Below are 19,371 nucleotides of genomic sequence, written 5' to 3' on the forward strand. Positions count from 1 at the left end.
ATATATATATATGTATATATATATGTGTGTGTGTGTGTGTGTGTGTGTATGCATTTTACATATTAACCTTTTGTATAGGTTGCACTGCTTTAAAGTTTTTTTTTATTATTGTTTCTAAATATAAATATTTTAATGTTGATTTTAAATCGTTTAAACAGTGGCAGTTGTTAATTACATTTTATCAATATAACGGCTTGCTATGAAGCACACTTGGATTTTGGATGGCATTTTACATCGATCTATCTAAAATTCTATTAACTTAAAAAGCACATTTCTACTAGTCTATTTGCATAGTTTTACTACTGGCGAAATTAGCTCTCAGAGTCATGACAGACCCACCCCCCCACCTCCCACCGGTTTCACGTACAGCCGTTTACACCCATGTCAAACACAAACACAACTGGAGGTGCAGTAGAAGAACTCAGTCACTAGGTGGGGATGGTGGTTCAGTACAACGAGTGAAGAGACGGAAGAAGGGGCTTGAACCGTGTCTAAAAGCACCTGTTGGCACAGGTAAAAATAAATACAAATATAATATGAATTGTAATTCATTGCTCAATCTATAGAGATTTATTACACTCAGGTGGGTAAGTTACAGTTATATTTATGGTCACAGCACCTAGCAGATTCTGTTTGGGGATGCATTCATGCTGCTTGGTGGTTTGAGGTTTGTTTTTGTAAACCGTTTGTAAGGATTGCTTCATTCTCATCTATTAGACTGTGGGGAATTGTGGGAAATTGTAAGCGCTCAGAAGGGCACACAGAGAACCTTGTCAGGCATTACTGCACTAGAGATTACATAAAAAGTAACATTTTTAATGTGGTTGCAGCAATCAGAGCTAGAGAACCAGGCTTTAGGTCTGTGTCTTTACTGTGCTCTAACATTACTATTTTGTATTTTGATGACATTTTAGTTTACATTTTATTGTAAATAAATTTGCTTCATGTATGTTGAATATTTATTTATTTATAACAAATCTGATGTCAAACATCTGTGGAACAACTTAAAACAAAAGCATGTTAAAATATCAAAATGAAAATTTAAATTTAAAATGAACAGAAAATGTCAGTATTTTACCTTAAATGTTGAGGTGGAAGACAGCATTGACATAAATCATTTTACGTTAATGTCTCTGTTGTTGCAAGCTTGCATGTATGTATATATTTATTTATTAAATTATTTATTTCATGATGCAGATGAGTTCAGTCAAAGCTGACTTTCGGTCTCTTTATGGATCATCGGTGTATTTATATGTTTTATATATTTGCAAATCCTCTGCAGTGTAATTCTTGGTATATAGACTAATTATATTGCTCAAATTGAGAAAGATTTCTATTACAGTTTAATGGCTGTAATAGAATATGTAATAGTCTTTCACTGATTACACAAAAACAAAACCATTTGACATGGCACTCACTCTCTCTCTTCTAAAATCTAGTGAACTGCCTAGCCTGTTAAAATATTACCATATCACCATAATTTTTTGTGCTGTATCTTTATAATTTTATATATATATATATATATATATATATATATATATATATATATATATATATATATATATATATAATGTGTGTGTGTGTGTGTGAGAGAGAGAGAGAGAGAGTTTGGAAGCTCAGATATAAGGCAGCTGCCTAAGTATGCAGTAAGGTAGTTTACTGGTTTTTGGAATGGAGCCAGCATGATACCGCATTTGCAATTGTCCAAGTCACTTGTGTAATATATATTTCCCCATTCAACCTGAAATGTCCTCACTGCAGTAGGCTAATTGTTATTCCTTCTCTTGCCTGCCTGTCTGATGTTCTTGGGTCAGTCTGATGCCACACCCGTAAGCAGATCAGTGCCCGGCAGCTCACGCATCTCGCAGCAGACAGTGTAAACAGGGTCAGAGATTTCTCCTTCCTAAACGACTGATATGAGTCGAGAGTTCCTATAACCCTTAAACAGCTTATACCAGCATGAATTTCTAGTCTGGGTTGCTTATGCTCATTTGGAGTTTCCTGCTAGTCAAGAATACATTGGAACCAATGAAAGCTTATTTTTATTATTTGTGTGTGTGTTCCACAGAAAAATAAGTCATTCAGTGAAGAGTATGAGTTAGTCATTTCCAACTACATGCATTAGTTTGTGAGTATTGGACATCCCAGGCTTATTTAAAGGCCTAGCACATGTCAGTTGCAGTATGTTCACAATGCTTCCCAGAACTCTGCAGTCATCTAAATAGCCACATGGGCTTAGAAACATTCCAAAATAGTTTTAGCTTTCTCTATAGTAGAGACATAGGGGATCACAGTGTCAAATGTCAGTTACTTCATTCTTTTCTGTTCCTCTGACTGAGCTTCTTCCAGACTGTCGCTCACCTTGGGCACATTATTATGTATCTTGACCACCTTTCAGTTTGGGTTACCCTGAAGCTTTTAAAAAGAGATTCAAATAACTAAGTATGCTAATATTTGCTAGAATGCTGGGTGTTAGGGGCCATTCACACAGGTCATGTTTTTGTATTTAGAAACTGCTGAATGGACTTTTAACTTGGAAGTACTTTGGTAGTCACAGAGAAATGCAGCATAATGGCCAAAGCCTTACATGTATACATAGACCAACAATAAAAAATGTTTTGGGTGAACAATCCCCTCAGACCCAAAAATAAATACATATACTATTCAAGAAGGTGCTTTATTGTTGAAAAGACACTACCATTTAAAAATCTGAAGTCTGAAGATCAAAGATGACTTTTTTTTCTGCAAAGATATTAAGAAGCTGTTTTCAACAATAAGACATTTTTCATGTGTATTATGTAGTCAGCATATTACAATGATTTCTGAAGGATCATGTGACACTGATGACTCAAGTAATAGAATTTTCCCACTAATGTATATAGAGCAATAGTGTTATATTACGGCTAAGATTTTACATTTTGTTTAAACCCTAAACATTTTGACCAACCTTTGAGACAATTAAGGACTCAAACACATTATCTTGTTCTTTGGCTACACAATAGAAAGTGGCAGAACCAAATTAGAGAAATCCTGTTTGGACAGAAAGGAGGAAATCATACTTTCCTCTCTTTAAAACTCATTGACCCGGGGTGTAACAGCTGCTGTGTTAGAAAAGAGCAACTTTTTTTTAATCCATCAGAAACTTGTTTAGCTTGATTAATAATGTGTCATGCAGAGCCATAATTTACCATTAAAGTTGATTTATGAGACCTTTCGGAGACATTTGGTCATGGGAAATGGCATTCTGTTCTATATGTACAATCACTGTGGTGAATTTTGAGGGGAACAGAGCTGAGCTAGACCAACATAGCAAGTCAAAAAAAAACAAAAAAACACTGAAATATCCTAAATAATTTATACATATATGGAAATATTGAGATTTGGGTGTTTTGGCTGTGTGTTTGGCAAGATTCATGTTTATACTGTATTCATAAGAGATTATTAGAAGTATGTTTAACATAAGATTCTTTATCTCATTCTGTCCCGTTTACCACACAGCTTAGTAAAATTATAGATGCCACTAATTGCATTTTATTGGCCGGTTATGGCTTTTAAAAAGCACAGTAATGAGTTGCATCCATCTCGCATCAAAGCATCAGAGCTAACAGAAGCAGGATTGGTTTTAAATAGCAGTTTGATTAGGCCAAATCTAATTATGTCATCTTATTAAGTAAAGTCCCTTTCAGTCTGCCATCTGGACAAAATTTGAACTTTTCACCCTTTGTGAATTACAAAATAACAACATTAAAAGGCAAAACAGCTTTTTACAATTCATAAGATGAAATTCATTGTAATTTGGTCTGGTGTATCTTGAAATTGGAATTATGCTTTCTTCTGGTGTTTCTTTGCTTTGAGCTCACTGTTACAAGAAAGACAGATCATTTACAGTAGTACAATACATCCTCCCCTCTGCTTCCCATAGGTTATAGTACTGTTTGACAGCATTGTATCTATTCAGCTGCCGTTATGACTTGGAATAAGTGAGAGATTTGTATGCCATTCTCATTAATTTCTGAAGCTCTTAATGAATATTAAACTATTACGTAATATCTAGTGAGAATATTCACAGATGTATGCATGCATAAACATCTCATCTCAATGGTATTATTCCTTGTGTAAATATCTAAGTGTTTTTTTGTTTTTTGTTTTTTTCAGTAAATGATTGATAGTTTCGATAAATCTTGTGGTAGTGCTGAATGGTGTTATCTGCATCAGCCCAAAGATTTTGTATTGCTTTTAGAGATGAATTTCTATAATCCAGCACTTTCTGTTTATTTGCTGACATGCATAGGGACTGTATGAAGGTAAATCTATCATACAAATGGGCCATCACTTAGCAGTTGATATTGCAGATCAATGTCAGCCCAAAGCTGCCGACGTATTGTTTATCATGATCGATGATCATAGTAGTGTAAAAAAAAAAAGTGCTTCATTTACATTATTCCAATGTGTAGATTTCAGCGAAATGTAAATTTCTAACATTGACTTATTGAATATAGTAGTAGTTTTTCAACTGAAAATATGAAATAAGACCATCATCCTTTATCCATATTCCCCTGTGTTGCATATAATGTTTTAATTTGCATACACTTATTTGATAAAGATTATTATGCATATGGAACAGTTTGGCTCCAGATCTGATCAACTGAAAAGAAAATACTGCATAAAACCCTATTAGCAAGTACATGCCTTTTAAATCCAGAGAAAGTTACTAATTTTACAGTTGAAAATATTACATGTTGTTTGTGTTATGAATTACATTAATTTTTTTTAATGTTTAAAAAAAAAAAAAACTATAAGAAATAAGACCGAAAATTCTTTTTATGGAAAACGTGTGCACTAACCTCATGCAAAGAACTGTTGAAACTTTAATTCACTTTAGCTCCCCTGAAAAAGAGGAGGACAGAAGGTAAAAAAGAAATAAAGTAAAAACACCCACTCAGTTTTGATGGCTTGCTGGAAAGGTAACCCATGTATCAGTGTGTGACTCATTCAAAATTTTCATCCATATGTAGATGTTTTCTTATGATTAGTTATTTGTTTAGATTTGTTTTAAAGGGGCAAAGACAAATAATTATATGAAAGGTTTTTCATACCTTTTTACCAACTAATTCTCTATTATGTTTTTAGGTGTTGGAGACAAATGAAATAAAATAGAATACAAAATTAACTAATACACAAAAATGAACAGCAGGGAGGTGATTTCCAGCCTCAAAATCATAATAAATAAATTTAAAATAAATAAATAAATTGTTTGTATTTTGAAGAGTTTTAAATATATAATACTTTAACTTTGAAGCTCTACCATTCTTGTAATAACAAAAGGGAGGAGAAGTGTTATTTTATTACATTTTTTTTTATTTTTTATTTTTTAATTGTCTCATTATTTTACTTTCCTTGTGAAATCATACACACGTTCTCCTCGTCCACTCTCACTTAGTCACCAGCAGCACGTCATCATGAGAATACTAATAAGATGTAATGTTTTAATCTGTCTGCAGCAAATGCTTTCTCAGTCTGAACAGATGTTCTGACAACCAAAGCTGTTTTGTGGCATTTGATGGCAAATAGCGAATAAATACAATTAATCTAATGTTGTAAAAAACTGAAAACAATCTAATTTTTGAGGGTTATTCTGATTCCATTTTTCTAAATGCATCGATTGATCCATTCTTTCCATAGACATATCTATGACCCTACATCTATTTCAGTCCTTCTGCTTATATAAAGGCTACTCAAAAGTCCAATTTATCTACCAATGTTGACTTGCTATTTTTAACACCAGCACAAGAGGTAAGGATGAGTCATCTCTTATTTTTATGCTAAGGGGTTTAGAGATCACTCTGAGCTATGAACAGGTAAAGACACTTTTGCTCAACACAGTTACTACTATAGAGCGCTAAACAGGGAAATATAAAAATTTCCCCCTATTCTATTCTCCACACCATTTATTCTATGTAGGATCACTGGAATGCTAGAGCCTGTAAGACAAAAACAGAATTAAATTATTTTTGCAAAATGTTTTTCTTTAGCTTGGATTCTATTGCTTTTCCTATGTATAGTCATGTTAACGCCATATTAATTTTGTTGTCAGTGAAAGCATAAGTGCTGGTGTTTAGAGAGCCCTGGGTGATGGTTTTGTTTCTAGTAGGCATGCCCACAGGGGGTCAGTGGTGATCATGCTGGGAAGAGGATGCAGTAGCGTAAGATTCTGCAGAACATAATGAGTCAGACGTGCAGTACATAATGAGTCAGACATGCAGCTCACTTGTTTTTCTTTTTCTGTGTGTTTTTTTTTTAAATATATATATATATATTCTGTCAGATAAAGTTTCTGAAGCCTTTAAGGCATTTCTTCACTGGCAACATCTCCTTGTCCCTCATCTTATAATCCCTATTGCTTTAATTCGGTAGTGCTTCAGTGTTCTTGGGTAGCATCGGATGTGTTGCTTCTGTAAAATGTAAACACTGATAGATTACAGCCATTACACCTTACACACAAACAAACACAAACAAACTGTTATATATAGAATTTTCTGTTTTGATATATAATTGACCAAAGCTGCATTTATTTGAGCAAAAATACTAAAAAGAAATATTACTGTGAAAACTTACATTATTATATTATTATCATTAAAAAGTATTCCCCAAACTTACCAACTTGCTTGCATTCCACACAATCTGGCTTGCTTAAATGTTCCAGCCATGGCAATTAACATAGTTTAACATCAGAAGTGCTTGTTTTTTTTTTGTTTTTTTCTAATGCATGAGAAATATCAAACAGCATATTGTAAAAGAGTGTTTACCTGAGTTTCTGAAAAGCAACATATTTTAAAAACACGTTGAAAATTTTATTTTATTTATTTATTTTTTTTTTACGTCCTAAAGAGACTAATTTTAGCTTTTTAGTAATGTTCTTCTGACCTTCCTCTGCAGTGCTATTACACTAATTTTATTACACGGCTCTGTGGAATACTTGATTCTGATTGGTCAGTCGCGACATTCCGAGGTATGTTATCCCTGGATGACAACCTGTAAAAGCTAATAACACAGGCTCATCCAGGTAACAGCAGTTGGCGCTGTACTCTTGCTTGAACTATTTTTGTTCTTGGTGGAAGCTTTCCATTTGTTTAGCTAACAAAATATTAAAAGTCGATTCAAAATGGTGTACAATTGTTTAATTATGTCATCCTGGTATCGTGGACTCGCTCTTGTTTCATACAAACCCAGCTGCTGCCATTTTGCTACGATTATTTTGTACGCTGTAATGGATTATAAGAGAACTAACAAACTGGTAAGATTTTAAAACATTTTCATCTTATTTTATTGCCTTAATTATTTTGTGGTGAAATGTTGTGTAATACGTGGTTTGACTGCACCCTTTCCCTTAAATGTCCGTTTAGTTTGAATTTGCCGCTTGCTCGTAACCGCTGTCTTCACGGAAGCTTTGCATTCAAATATTTCAACTCAGATCAATATTTCACGTCTAATTATTTACTTATGTGGCAAGTAGCCGTGTAATAAGCGGGATAATGCACATCCAGCCGGTTGTTCTCGCAGAATAAACCCCGACTGACCAATCACCCTATCAGGACCCCGACGCGAAGTGGTATTGTCCCTTACATAGACAATACCGGTTTCTATTTCCACCTTGGAGGTATCATATGACTATACAGGTTGACTTTTTTTCATTTCTTTTTTTGTAATTTAGTCTTTTTAAATCGTATTTATAATATATTGCAGTGTGATATTAATTTATTAATTTATCTTATTTTAATTTCTCTTACAAATTTCCTAAAAAATCCTTTATATCTCATTGAATTTTTCACACACACACACACACACACACACACACACACACATATATTTATATACAGGTGCATCTAAAAAAAATAGAATATCATGAAAAACTTTTATGTAACATTTCAAAAAGTGAAACTTTCATATATTCTAGATTCATTAAATGTAAAGTTTTCATTTGTTTGTTTGTTTTAAGTTTGATGATTAGAGCTTACAGCTCATGAAAGTCAAAAATCCTGTATCTCAAAATATTAGAATATTTACAAATTCATTTTCATTAAATGACCATCCCTACAGTATAAATTCCAGGCACCTCTTATTCTTTGAAACCACAATAATGTGGAAGACTGCTGACTTGGTAAATGGTCCAGAAGACAATCACTGACACCCTCCACAAAGAGAGTAAGTCACAGAAGGTCATTACTGAAAGGGGTGGCTGTTCACAGAGTGCTGTATCTAAGCATATTAAATGCATAATTGACTAGATGGAAGAAATTGGGTAGGAAAAGGTGCACAAGCAACAGGGATGACTGCAAGCTTTAGAATACTGTCAAACAAAGCTGTTTCAAACACTTGGGAGAACTTCACAAGGAGTGGACTGAAGCTGGAGTCAGTGCATCAAGAGTCACCATGCTCAGACGTTTTCAGGAAAAAGGCTAGCAAGCCATTTCTGAAATAGAAACAATGTCAGAAGCGTCTTACTTGGTATAAGGAGAAAAAGAACTGGACTGTTGCTCAGTGGCCTCTTTTAATGCAGCCGTCTACCAGGAGATTTTTGATTTTGGCACTTTATGCTTCTATCTGCTGACAAGCTTTATGGAGATGCTAAGTTCCTTTTCCAGCAGGACTTTCGCACCTGCCCACAGTGGCAAAACCACTTCCAAGTGGTTTGCTGACCATGATATTACTGTCCTTGATTGGCCAGCCAACATGCCTAACTTGAACCCCCCATGGAATCTATGGGATTTTTTCAAGAGAAAGATGAGAAAGAGTTGTTTCAACCATACAGATGAGCTGAAGGCTCAATGGTGCCTCAGCAGTGCTCAGGCTGATCGCTTCCATGCCACACCTCACTTATGCTGTCATTTGTGCTAAAGTGGAAAGTGAAGTGAAGTGACGTGTAGCCAAGTATGGTGTCCCATACTCGGAATTTGTGCTCTGCATTTAACCCATCCAAGTGCACACACACACCATGAACACACACCCGGCAATGGGCAGCCAATGCTGCGGCGCCCAATAGCAGTTGGGGGTTCAGTGCCTTGCTCAAGGGTCTAACCTCAATCGTGGTATTGGAGGTGGAGAGAGCACCGGTTATTCACTCCCCCCACCGACAATCCTACAATTCTTGCCGGACCTTAGACTCGAAACTGCGACCTTTGGGTTACAATTCCAACTCTATATCCATTAGGCCACGACTGCCTGGGGAGTCCAAAGGAGCCCCGACCAAGTATTGAGTGCATAAATGAACATAATTTAAAGAACTTTAAAAAAAAAAAAAAAAATTGTTACAAAAAAAATCTTGTTTAAAAACATTATATACAATAACATATACATTTGCTACTTGTCGTATATTTATCTTGTCATTTCATATCTCACAATGTGGGTTTTCTTATCTCACATGAACCTGTTTTATTTCAGTCTGAGTATGAGGTGGAAACAGGCTTCAAGGCTATATTAGCATTCAAAACGAATGTAAAGAGGTTTTGGATATCTTTCTTAATGCTGTTTTTGCTAAGTAGAGCTTTCCAACATTCAATACAGTGATGTCACACTATTTTGCATTGTGCGCTGTTGGTTTTCAATGGCAGCCTTGCATCCTGAATCTCCAGCATTGTTTCTGCGAAACAATTGACTGGTGTGTAGGTGTAGTTTTCCAGTTTGAGTTCAGTGTCAAAAGGTGTTTGTGCAACTGTCAGAGCCCTTTGTAGGCAGCTTGCACAATAAGGATTTAAGCAGTGTATTTGGGTTTCAGAAGCATTGCTGATGCTCCATGAAATCATACTCCGGAAACAGGATTCTAATCAGCAAGCAGACAAAAAAGGTGGTATTTTTTTTAATGATGCTCCTTAAAGCAAAATGAAATGTCAGTTTAATCATCTAGATTTCATCACTTTATCAGCATGAAACAAATCATTATTATAATCAGCAAAGCCAAGGGTTGTTATAGTATTTATCAAAATCAGGTTCTAAGCAAAAATAAGGGTGATAGTAGTTTCTGATATATTTGAAACTGCTCAACTGCTTGGAGTATGAAGGGGTAAATTTAGAAATAGGAAAATAGAATAATAACATGTGAGAAAGCTTTAAGAAAGAAAATTTAGCAGACTTTTTTTTATTTAATTAATTCTGTGCTATCTTTTTTCTTGTTTTTAACCTTTTTAGTTTAAGAGAAATTTCACCATCCATAGTCACAGCATTTACAAGCTATTACTCACCTTTTGGAAAATGAGGAGTAAAAAGTGTGGTACAAAGAATTATGTTTATGCTTAAAGGCATAGTTCACCCTGGAATTACTTCATAGATTAGCTATTTCTGTTGAAAACTTGCTTTAAAAGTGCATGTGGATCTGTATATGTTAGTGTTTGCATTTATTTTAGTATTGTGTGACGTTGTTTCGTTGAGAAAGCGAAAGTACTTTGTTTTTGCCTCCCAAAAGAAAACACGACTAGAAATAAAGTTTATATCACGTTTATAATGGGTTTTATGTTTATGTCTCATCGCTCCGGCCGGACAAGGCTTCACAATATGTTACGAGGCGTTACATTTCCGTCTCAAGCTTGAGGCATTCGGAAAATCACAACGCACTGGATAGCTGGCCAATCACAGCACACCTCACTTTTCAGAGCGATGAGCCTTCTAAATATCGACGCGTTTCAGAACGCGGGGCATAGAGGAGAAACAATAATGTACAGTATGTGGAAAATAATGTGTTTTTTTTTACCTTAAACCACATAAACACATTTCATTACACCAAATACACAAAATAATGTTCTTTTTAGCAGCATCACAAAACCCCTTTAAAGATCTGTCAGTCAGTAAATAATGTGGAGTACAATAATGGAGAACAGCAGCAAAAGTTTCAAATCATTCAGTAGGAACTATAAAATCTAAAGTTGTATTATTGTTGTGATTTAATTATCATGTCTGTATACCTTTCGTAATATCCAGAAATCCCATTGTGTAACTTGCAATATTTCTGTGCTCTATTTTATTTCAGTTTACAGTACATTTACTCTGTGTTCTTGCAGAAAAAGTTTCCCAGCCATATATGTGTGTGCTTCCTTGTGCTTCAGCAGTACTGAGTGATTCCCATGATTCCCGTGACTGTAGACACTGACCCCAGAGAATGCACGTATCTTCCAGACAAAAAGAAAAGTCATAAAATCCTGCAAGTGCTAATATTCCTGCCATGTTTTTTGGATTTGAACATGGTGAACAGTCATTTGCATTACCTATGGGATCAGAAATTTCTATAAATGAGGGGTACTGAAGGCTCATTTACCTCAGTGTGATGCACTAGCAGCTAATGATGTTTAGCATGGGAAGAAATCTGTTTGGTTTTATCCCACAGAGATGACACACATGTGCATGCACAGGATTACATCACAAACCATTTCCTCTCTTTCTTGTGGAATTGCATTTTCTGTCTCCATGGTAAACCAGTAGGAGACCTCATTTCTGCATGACTTGTGCTTGATGTGGCTTTTTGAGGAGAGGTGTGCTATTTTTTTTAAAGTGATAAGACCCACCATCACCTGGTAGATAGTAGAAAGCCCAGACTTGCACTGAAGGGAAATATATGAAAAGATTTGGGACTGAGCTCTTGAGTAGCAGACACATAGCAATATGTTGAAAAACACAAAGTAAAGCAAGTATGGAAAGAATATTATTAAAACTTGCAGTATAGATCTGATACAGCAGTTTGAAACTGGTTTAGTGACATCAGAAAACTGCAATTAAAAATACTTCACAGATTTCAAATCCCAGTGCAAACATTTTTTAGACATCCTCACACATTTTTCTCTTTTGGTTGACCTCAGTTCCATCTTTTCACTGGTTTTATTGTTTCTATTTCCTTTGGTTGTAGTGTAGGGCATCCTACAGGAAAACCCTAGCAGAGGTTTGAAAAACACACAGTGAAAGGTCAAAATCAATGTCTGTTTGCCTGTCATGGGGGCAAACTTTTGGCAGGATGTTAGTTGATTTAAATATATTTACAAGTCTGTAACAGATTACAGCTAATTTTGATGAATTTTCATGCTCTTTCTACATAAACTCTGTGCAGAGACACAAAACCTAAAATGAACTGTACTAATCAAGAACATACTCAGGAGAGCTCAGTGAATATGTACTCTATGAACAGCTTTGTCACGGTTGCTGAAAGATACAAGTTATTCATCTATTTCCCTTGAGATACTGCAATTATAGTCTAACAGAAGAAATAACATTTTTAGCTCAGAGATAAGCACCAGGTCATTTATCATTAGAGATAACATCTCCAGAGATAAACCTTTTTTTAGAGGTAAAAAATGTTTTTAGTACTTTTCTTTTTCTTCAGTGTTGACTTCCAGTAGATTCATTAATTACAATAAACACTCAATCGCAAATAATGGCACACATCAATATTTGCACATAACAATATATAAGCCTCCAAATGAAGATAATTCAGCAAATTTATTGTGTCAGAAGAGTGATGAATTAGGTAAAAACAAGTGGCTTTAGGAGGCTTGAGACTGTCCCATAGATTGCCAAGTAAATAACAGTGTCAAGGTCCATAAAAGGTGTGAAAGTCGTCGTCCGAATACTCCATCTGCCTTCAGACGTGCAATCTGGGTTATATGAATTCATTTTGGGGTGGAGTATCCCTTTAAGGGCATTCTGATTGTCATGTGGGATTAAAATGCAATGATAGAGTAAATGATCACCAAATTTTAATGTTTGAATGAATTTTAAAAAATTTGAATGCAAGAACGTATCCTGTGTGAACAGCTCTCATTTTGTGCTCCCTGCTCCATGTCTGTGGCTGGACGGACTGCAGATTTCTGGAAGCATGTTTTGCATTTATGTAGTACTACAAACTTGAATTGCTCTGATAGCGGGGACTGATTTTTTTCCTTTTTTATCAAATTATTTTTGCTATTATCATACTGTATGAACATGTTACAGTGAGCATACAACAGCATAGCATTTTAAACCATGCATTTCTTGTGCGATGTGGTTAACTAAAATTTCCACCTAAAAGTCCTTGTTAAATGATGCATTCACCCCAGTTTAGAAAGAATAAGTGTAGATCAAGCACAGATTTTATCTGAAGCATTCCATTATGTTCTATACAAGTCATCTTTTAAAGTTCTGTATTGATTTGCTCTGTTGTTTGGTTATATAAGCATGTTACATAGCAGATGGAAAACAGCTCACTCAATTTTTGTTATGTAATTTAAGGCCATTATAAATACATTTTCATCTCTTTACACAGAATGATGTAATGTTATTCATAATCGCGCACACAGATATCATTACGAGTGGTATTTTACCAGATGATTACTGTAATATGTATCTATTTATGATGTGCAAGAATGCACATCTTCTTGAGTGCACAAGCCAGACAGTTAAGAGCCTGCAATACTTTCTGTCTTGTTGTATATTCTCTGTTCAGTTCTTCTCGTTTGACAGAAGCCGCCTCATCCTATTAACAATGCTGTTTGTTTAGGGTTGAAAACCCTCTTTGGTGGGAGATGCTGACAGATCGTGTGGGCATTCAAAAAATACTTATATACACATCTCCTTTCTCAAGCAAAGGGGAGTATCAAAGAGAGACCATATTGTAGCAAATGCTACCAACACATAAGGCAATCCAACAGGGTTCCAGAGGAGGAGGTGGAGAAAGCCACCCCACTCCATTCTTCTGCTGCCTCTGTTTGTTTGATTGTTTTCGCTTTATTTGTTTTCAAAATCCATGTACAGCTTCAAGTCAGTTGTCATGATGCATATTCCAGTTGCTCTCTAAAGTGAACTTCTATTTGGACTGATACATTGGATTCCAGATCATAGGAAGTGTATAAGCTCAGCCCGAAGAGTTGTGCAAATGACACAGGGAACAAGTACAATTTTCTTTTCTTTTCTTTTTTTTTTTTTTATTAATCTCAACTGACATTAAGAATTGTTACTGTTAGAGCTGCATGATTAAATGAAATAAAATCAAAACTGTGATTATCAGTCGCTGAGATTGAATCAAATATATATACATCTATGCTGTGTGTTGTTACATATGAGAGGCTTATTATCCAGAGGTGTTTGCATCATCTTTGGGGTGCTTTAACTTGCATTTTTGGAATGCAACATGTGCCAACAGTCTTCCCATGCTTTAAATGAGAAGCACAAATCAACAAAAGAGAAGATTTAAGGGCTCCCTGCTTTTTAAAGTCAAAATAAATTAGTATTGGTTTAATGCTTGAAAATAAAAATAGGCAGTCATAAATATTAGTATTGTAATTTTATAGATATAGATTGAAATATTATAAGAATACTTTATTTTATTTTTCTATTATTAATAGTAGTATTAGTAGTAGCTTATTCCACATTGACACAATCACACATTTTTTTTTGTCAAAATTGTTTAGCCCTCCCACCAGAATAGAATGGTGTGGAATAGAATTTGGTTGAAATAATCTGTATCAATTCTGAAAAGTCTAGTTTTCCTTTAAAACCCTCAGTTTTGTTAGACCAAGAAAGCTGTAGAAAGGCTGGGTGCCATTTTCTATTCAAATGTGTCTTTCTCCTGTTTTAGTTTAGAAACTGAGTCAGGGCAGATTTCTGTTTGTTTGCATTAGCTTTAAAGTTTTAGTTTTTCCCTCTCCCCTTTAGGAAGATGATGTTATGTTTGTAACAATAGCCATTCCCTCTCCTGAAGTCTTGTTGTCGCTCCTCTAATTTTGTTTTCATTAGTTAATAAATATTATTTGACTTGGAAAAACAGACTGTTGTGGGACTGGGAGAAGAAAACTCCACAATCATTTATAACTCCTCAACTGTTGACTAGGGAGTAATAGTCTAAATCTCCAATTGGCTGCTTGTTCTTGTTATTATGTGTTTTTCAACAAATTTTGGTGCTTGTAATTTATGGGTTTGGCAGCTCAAAATTCATAAGTTCTCTTACTCTCACACTGGCCCCTCACTTCTACCAGCAAAACACATTTACTGTAGTTATCCTGGCAAATGCTGAGAGCTTGCAGTTGGAAGTCTGGGTTTTATTAGGTTATGTCCAAGACATGTGCCTAGCCAAGACTCAGTCAGATCATCACTACCACCATCTAGTACTATTTATCATTTAACTCCTGACACTCCCATTCCTTAGTAGTTTGTGAAACTTTCAGCTTTTCTAAAGGCTTTTATACAGCAGTTATTTCTGGTCATTTGATTGACAGAGGCACTATTTTTCTGAAACTCCTTTGACAGAATGTGTACTGTAAAAAGCATTGCATAAGTAAACTGAGTTGACTACTGTTCCCCACCTCTCTAACTCTCCAGTGTTAATCATTCAAATGAATCCTTTTTCAAATAATGTGTACATGCACACTACTGTTCAAATGTTTGGGACAGGTTTTTGTATGTTTTTGTAAATATTACTGAAAGATGTCTCCTTATATTCACCTTTTTGCTCAAAAAGTTAAATCAGTTTACATATTGTAAAATATTGAAATTTAAATTGTATTTTAATATAAAAAAATATATATTTTGTGTGATTGCAGATTAAAACGTTTAATTTCATTTAATTTCAAGATTCTTTCATGAATAGAAATTTCATAAGAATAGCATGTATGTGAATGCATGTATATATTTTTGTACAAATATAACTGTCACGTTTGATCAATTTAATTTGTAATCACTGAAAGTAAAAGTAATAGTTTAAAAAAGTAAATAAAAAAAATTATCTTACTGACCTCCAACTTTTGTACGAGGTATGCGTGTGTAAACGTAATGTATGAATCATGACAGGAAACTTTTTCAATGCAATATTTGACTTGTATGCTACAAATTTCCAGAACAAGAGCTGATATATTTAGTGAACTGGGAATATTTTTTTCTTTTAGAGTTTTTGCACCTGCAGTGGACTGAGTGGCTAGTGTTGAAGTCTAAAGCCAGCAATATATGGTGTGATTGGGAAATAAGTTGGAAGTGCGGAATGACTGAAGATATCAACTTTCCGTTTGCACTTTTGGCTGTACTATTAAAATGCTTTTGGTGAGTAAATGACCAAGTGAAACCTAGAATGTAAAGTACCTGACATGTCTTGTAATTCCATTCCTCTTAAAGTCCAAAACACTGCTGTGCTTTCTTCTTTCTCTATAGCTTAGATGTTTAATGCTTAATTTCTTAGTATTCAGTGTTAAGATATTTTAAAACTAGTCTATGTAGCTACAAGCTTCTCATAACAAACTAGTTCCATCACTGTCCATCTGCCATTTCAAGTGTTAGCTAAACTAAACCTGCTAAAGAAAAAATAGCTAACTACACTGAAACCTTTTAAGGAGATAATATCTTTTTAAATACACATCAGATGATTAAAGTAAATTTTGCAATCAGATCAATATTTATCACAAAACAATGGGAATTTCAGATAGCATTAAACTGAATGCCTGAAATTTCTAAAGTCTGTTGTATTACAGTATGTGTCTGATTAGTATTAGCAGGTTTAATATGATACCCATATTTAATAATAATTTGTTGATATACATAAAAATTGATCAGTGAGTTGATCACTGCTCTTCAAGATCATCAGGAAATCACAGGTACAGTAGGTGAGCTTGACCAGGGTTTCCGCTAGACTCTGCAGGACAGCCGCCCTCCAGGACCGGGGTTGAGGAGTCCTGATCTAGATGCTAGTTTTTCTTCACTGACTCTTGGCAGAAGATCTCTGGGCAGACAGGAAGCTGGTGCTAATTCTACCCCCTCTCATGTCTAACTTGGCATTCATCAGAACAATAGCAGGAAACAAGGCAGATGAAATTTGGTTCATAGAGCTCTCCTTTCTGTTACAAGAATGACTGCTAAAATGTGCAAGAAAAGTCTATACATTGAATAGGGGAGACCAGTTAGCAGTCAGTGACTTTTATTTGTTTGCATTGACTTTTTATAGATGGGAGATCCTCCAGCGGTTACTAGGATACATCGTTCTAGTATTACCTTATGGTTGGTGATTCCCAACCTAAGTTTTATGTTTTATTTTAGACTTGATAAAATACTTTGGGCAGAGGTATCCAAATATAGCATGTTATTTTACTGCATTTACTTTGGTTATAATGTAATGTAATATAATATAAAAAATGACTCACTGTAATATAAACAATTTAGGAAATGTCCCCTTTTTAGAATGTTGTATTTAAAGTCAAAGCTTTAAATAAAAGCTTGAGTACAAGCCATTAAAACTGGCTCAAATAAATAAAAACGAATAAATAAAATGAATCAATACATCATTTATTTGATAATCCAAAGTGACACTTAGTATAATATCAGACTTTACTACTTTTCTGTTTTGGTGTCGATAAAACGGTATTTAAGCTTTGCTGTAGGGTTACCAGAGAACTGCTGCTCTAGTTGTTAAATGTCTAGCTGTGTTTAGGCCCTTGGTGAAATAGGAACTTTAAGACTTACAATAAATTGGCTGTGTAAAGCATAGAAACATCTCTGCAAGTCACCACCCTAAGTGGTTAATTTCATATGATAAACCAGAAAAAAGGTTTCAGTAATCACTCAACACACACTGCAAGTAATGATCTATTATGTCCATTAAATGGTCATTCCTTATAAAAAAAATATCATAGCACTCTAGAGTAGCTCTTTGGGTTTAACCTGTAATAGTGGGATTACGGTCACTTCATCATTCTTAACTCAAGCATTGCCTCTTCAGAACGCTGCTGCCAAGACGAAGGTCAATGACGTCACATTGTAATGGGAGGACTGACATTTATAGCTGAATGAATTGCCGCTGTGGCATTATTCCGACACGCCACACTTCCTTCAGCAACACCCAACTGCAGATCTCCACTGCCTGACGCCCCTTCCCCCAGGCCATGGAGTTCTTCTGTTGTTTTCCATGGTGTTAAACATTCAGACCTGACCGGATTAATGAGCATGTTCTTAAGGAGTGCTGTTTTTCATAAAATCTGTGTTTGGGCAAACAGTTGTTTTCATTGCTCTTTCACAGAGCTGTAGTGGCATTAGTTTGCATTATCTGCGTCAGACTGAGATTGAAGTATGTAATACTTGAGCAAGCTGATCACTGCATGCCTCACTGTCATCAAGTCATCAAGTCACCATAGCTACAAACACACAGCAACCAAATACAGTTGTCACTATATGAGTCCTGAGTTCTGTTGTGTCCACACAGAGTTTGCTGTACAGTAGTTCGTGAGTGACAGTTGCATTCTAACCCAACTCACTTTTCAACAATGATTTTACTTTAAATGTGCAAATTCTTATGCAGAACTAAGAACAAGTGGCAGATGGAATGAGATCAATTCTATTTGAAATAAACGTATGATCAACCATCGTCATACTAAACTCTTTTTATTGTACTCCACTGTTTTTTATTGTAAATAGACAATGTATATTCAGAGATATGTCTTGTAATAGTCTTGAATATCTTATAAGTTTTTGTTAATTTTATGGCTTTTATTATTCACTTTGATATAAGTTACTCTTAAAGGGATACTCCACACCAAAATTAAAATTTTGTTGTTAATCACTTACGCCCATGTCGTTCCAAACCCGTTAAAGCTCCGTTCGTCTTCGGAACACAATTTAAGATATTTTGGATTAAAACCGGGAGGCCTGTGACTGTCCCATAGACTGCCAAGTAAGTAACACTGTCAAGTTCCAGAAAAGTATGAAAAGCATCATCAGAATAGTACATCTGCCATCAGTGATTCAACTATAACGTTATGAAGTGACAAGAATACTTTTTGTACACGAAGAAAACAAAAATAACCACTTTATTCAACAATGCTCTCCTCTGTGTCTCTCCAAATCAGCGTATAGCACCATTTTGGCAATTCTGAGCAGTACGCAGATGGCGTACGCTCTTCTGTGTCAGCCGGGCTGTGCCGATACACTGTTTGCTTTCAAACCAAAGCGTAAAAACATATCCTTGTGACGCGGCTGATACAGAGGTGCGTACGCCGCCTGTTGTTTTCCACATATATGGACTCTCACCATTATAATAATAACAACAACATGTATATATAAAATTTATTGGTTATTTATTTTCAACTTTTTACCTTTCCGTTATAATACCTAAAGTTACTCCTTAAAAACACTAGTTTAATAACACTGTTATTTTTAGCAAATCTCAAAAGGAATATCCGTTTAATGTGATGTCTAACCGAATAATATAGAATTTTTACATTTATTCGTTAAATAATTTGCATAAATGGGGCTCCAACATTTGAAATGCAGTTGTCACTTTTGAATCTTTGCAGTGTGTTCATGGCTCATGAGACGTGGTCTAATTCCAGTTTGTCATCAGATCGCGAGTGTTTGACAGTGACTGATTGTGTCCTTACAACAAGTGAA

General features: G+C 35.1%; 1 long non-coding RNA gene across 1 annotated transcript; it reads left to right on the forward strand.

The window, feature by feature from the left end:
- The first annotated feature begins 128 nt into the window (after positions 1-128).
- Positions 129-18,320, forward strand: LOC122138371. Its single transcript, XR_006155506.1, has 3 exons — positions 129-513; positions 15,891-16,041; positions 17,708-18,320. It is a non-coding gene; the product is annotated as an uncharacterized LOC122138371 (long non-coding RNA).
- Positions 18,321-19,371: the final 1,051 nt, after the last annotated feature.

The sequence above is a fragment of the Cyprinus carpio genome, chromosome B9, assembly GCF_018340385.1.
Source record: "Cyprinus carpio isolate SPL01 chromosome B9, ASM1834038v1, whole genome shotgun sequence".
Lineage (NCBI taxonomy): Eukaryota > Metazoa > Chordata > Actinopteri > Cypriniformes > Cyprinidae > Cyprinus > Cyprinus carpio.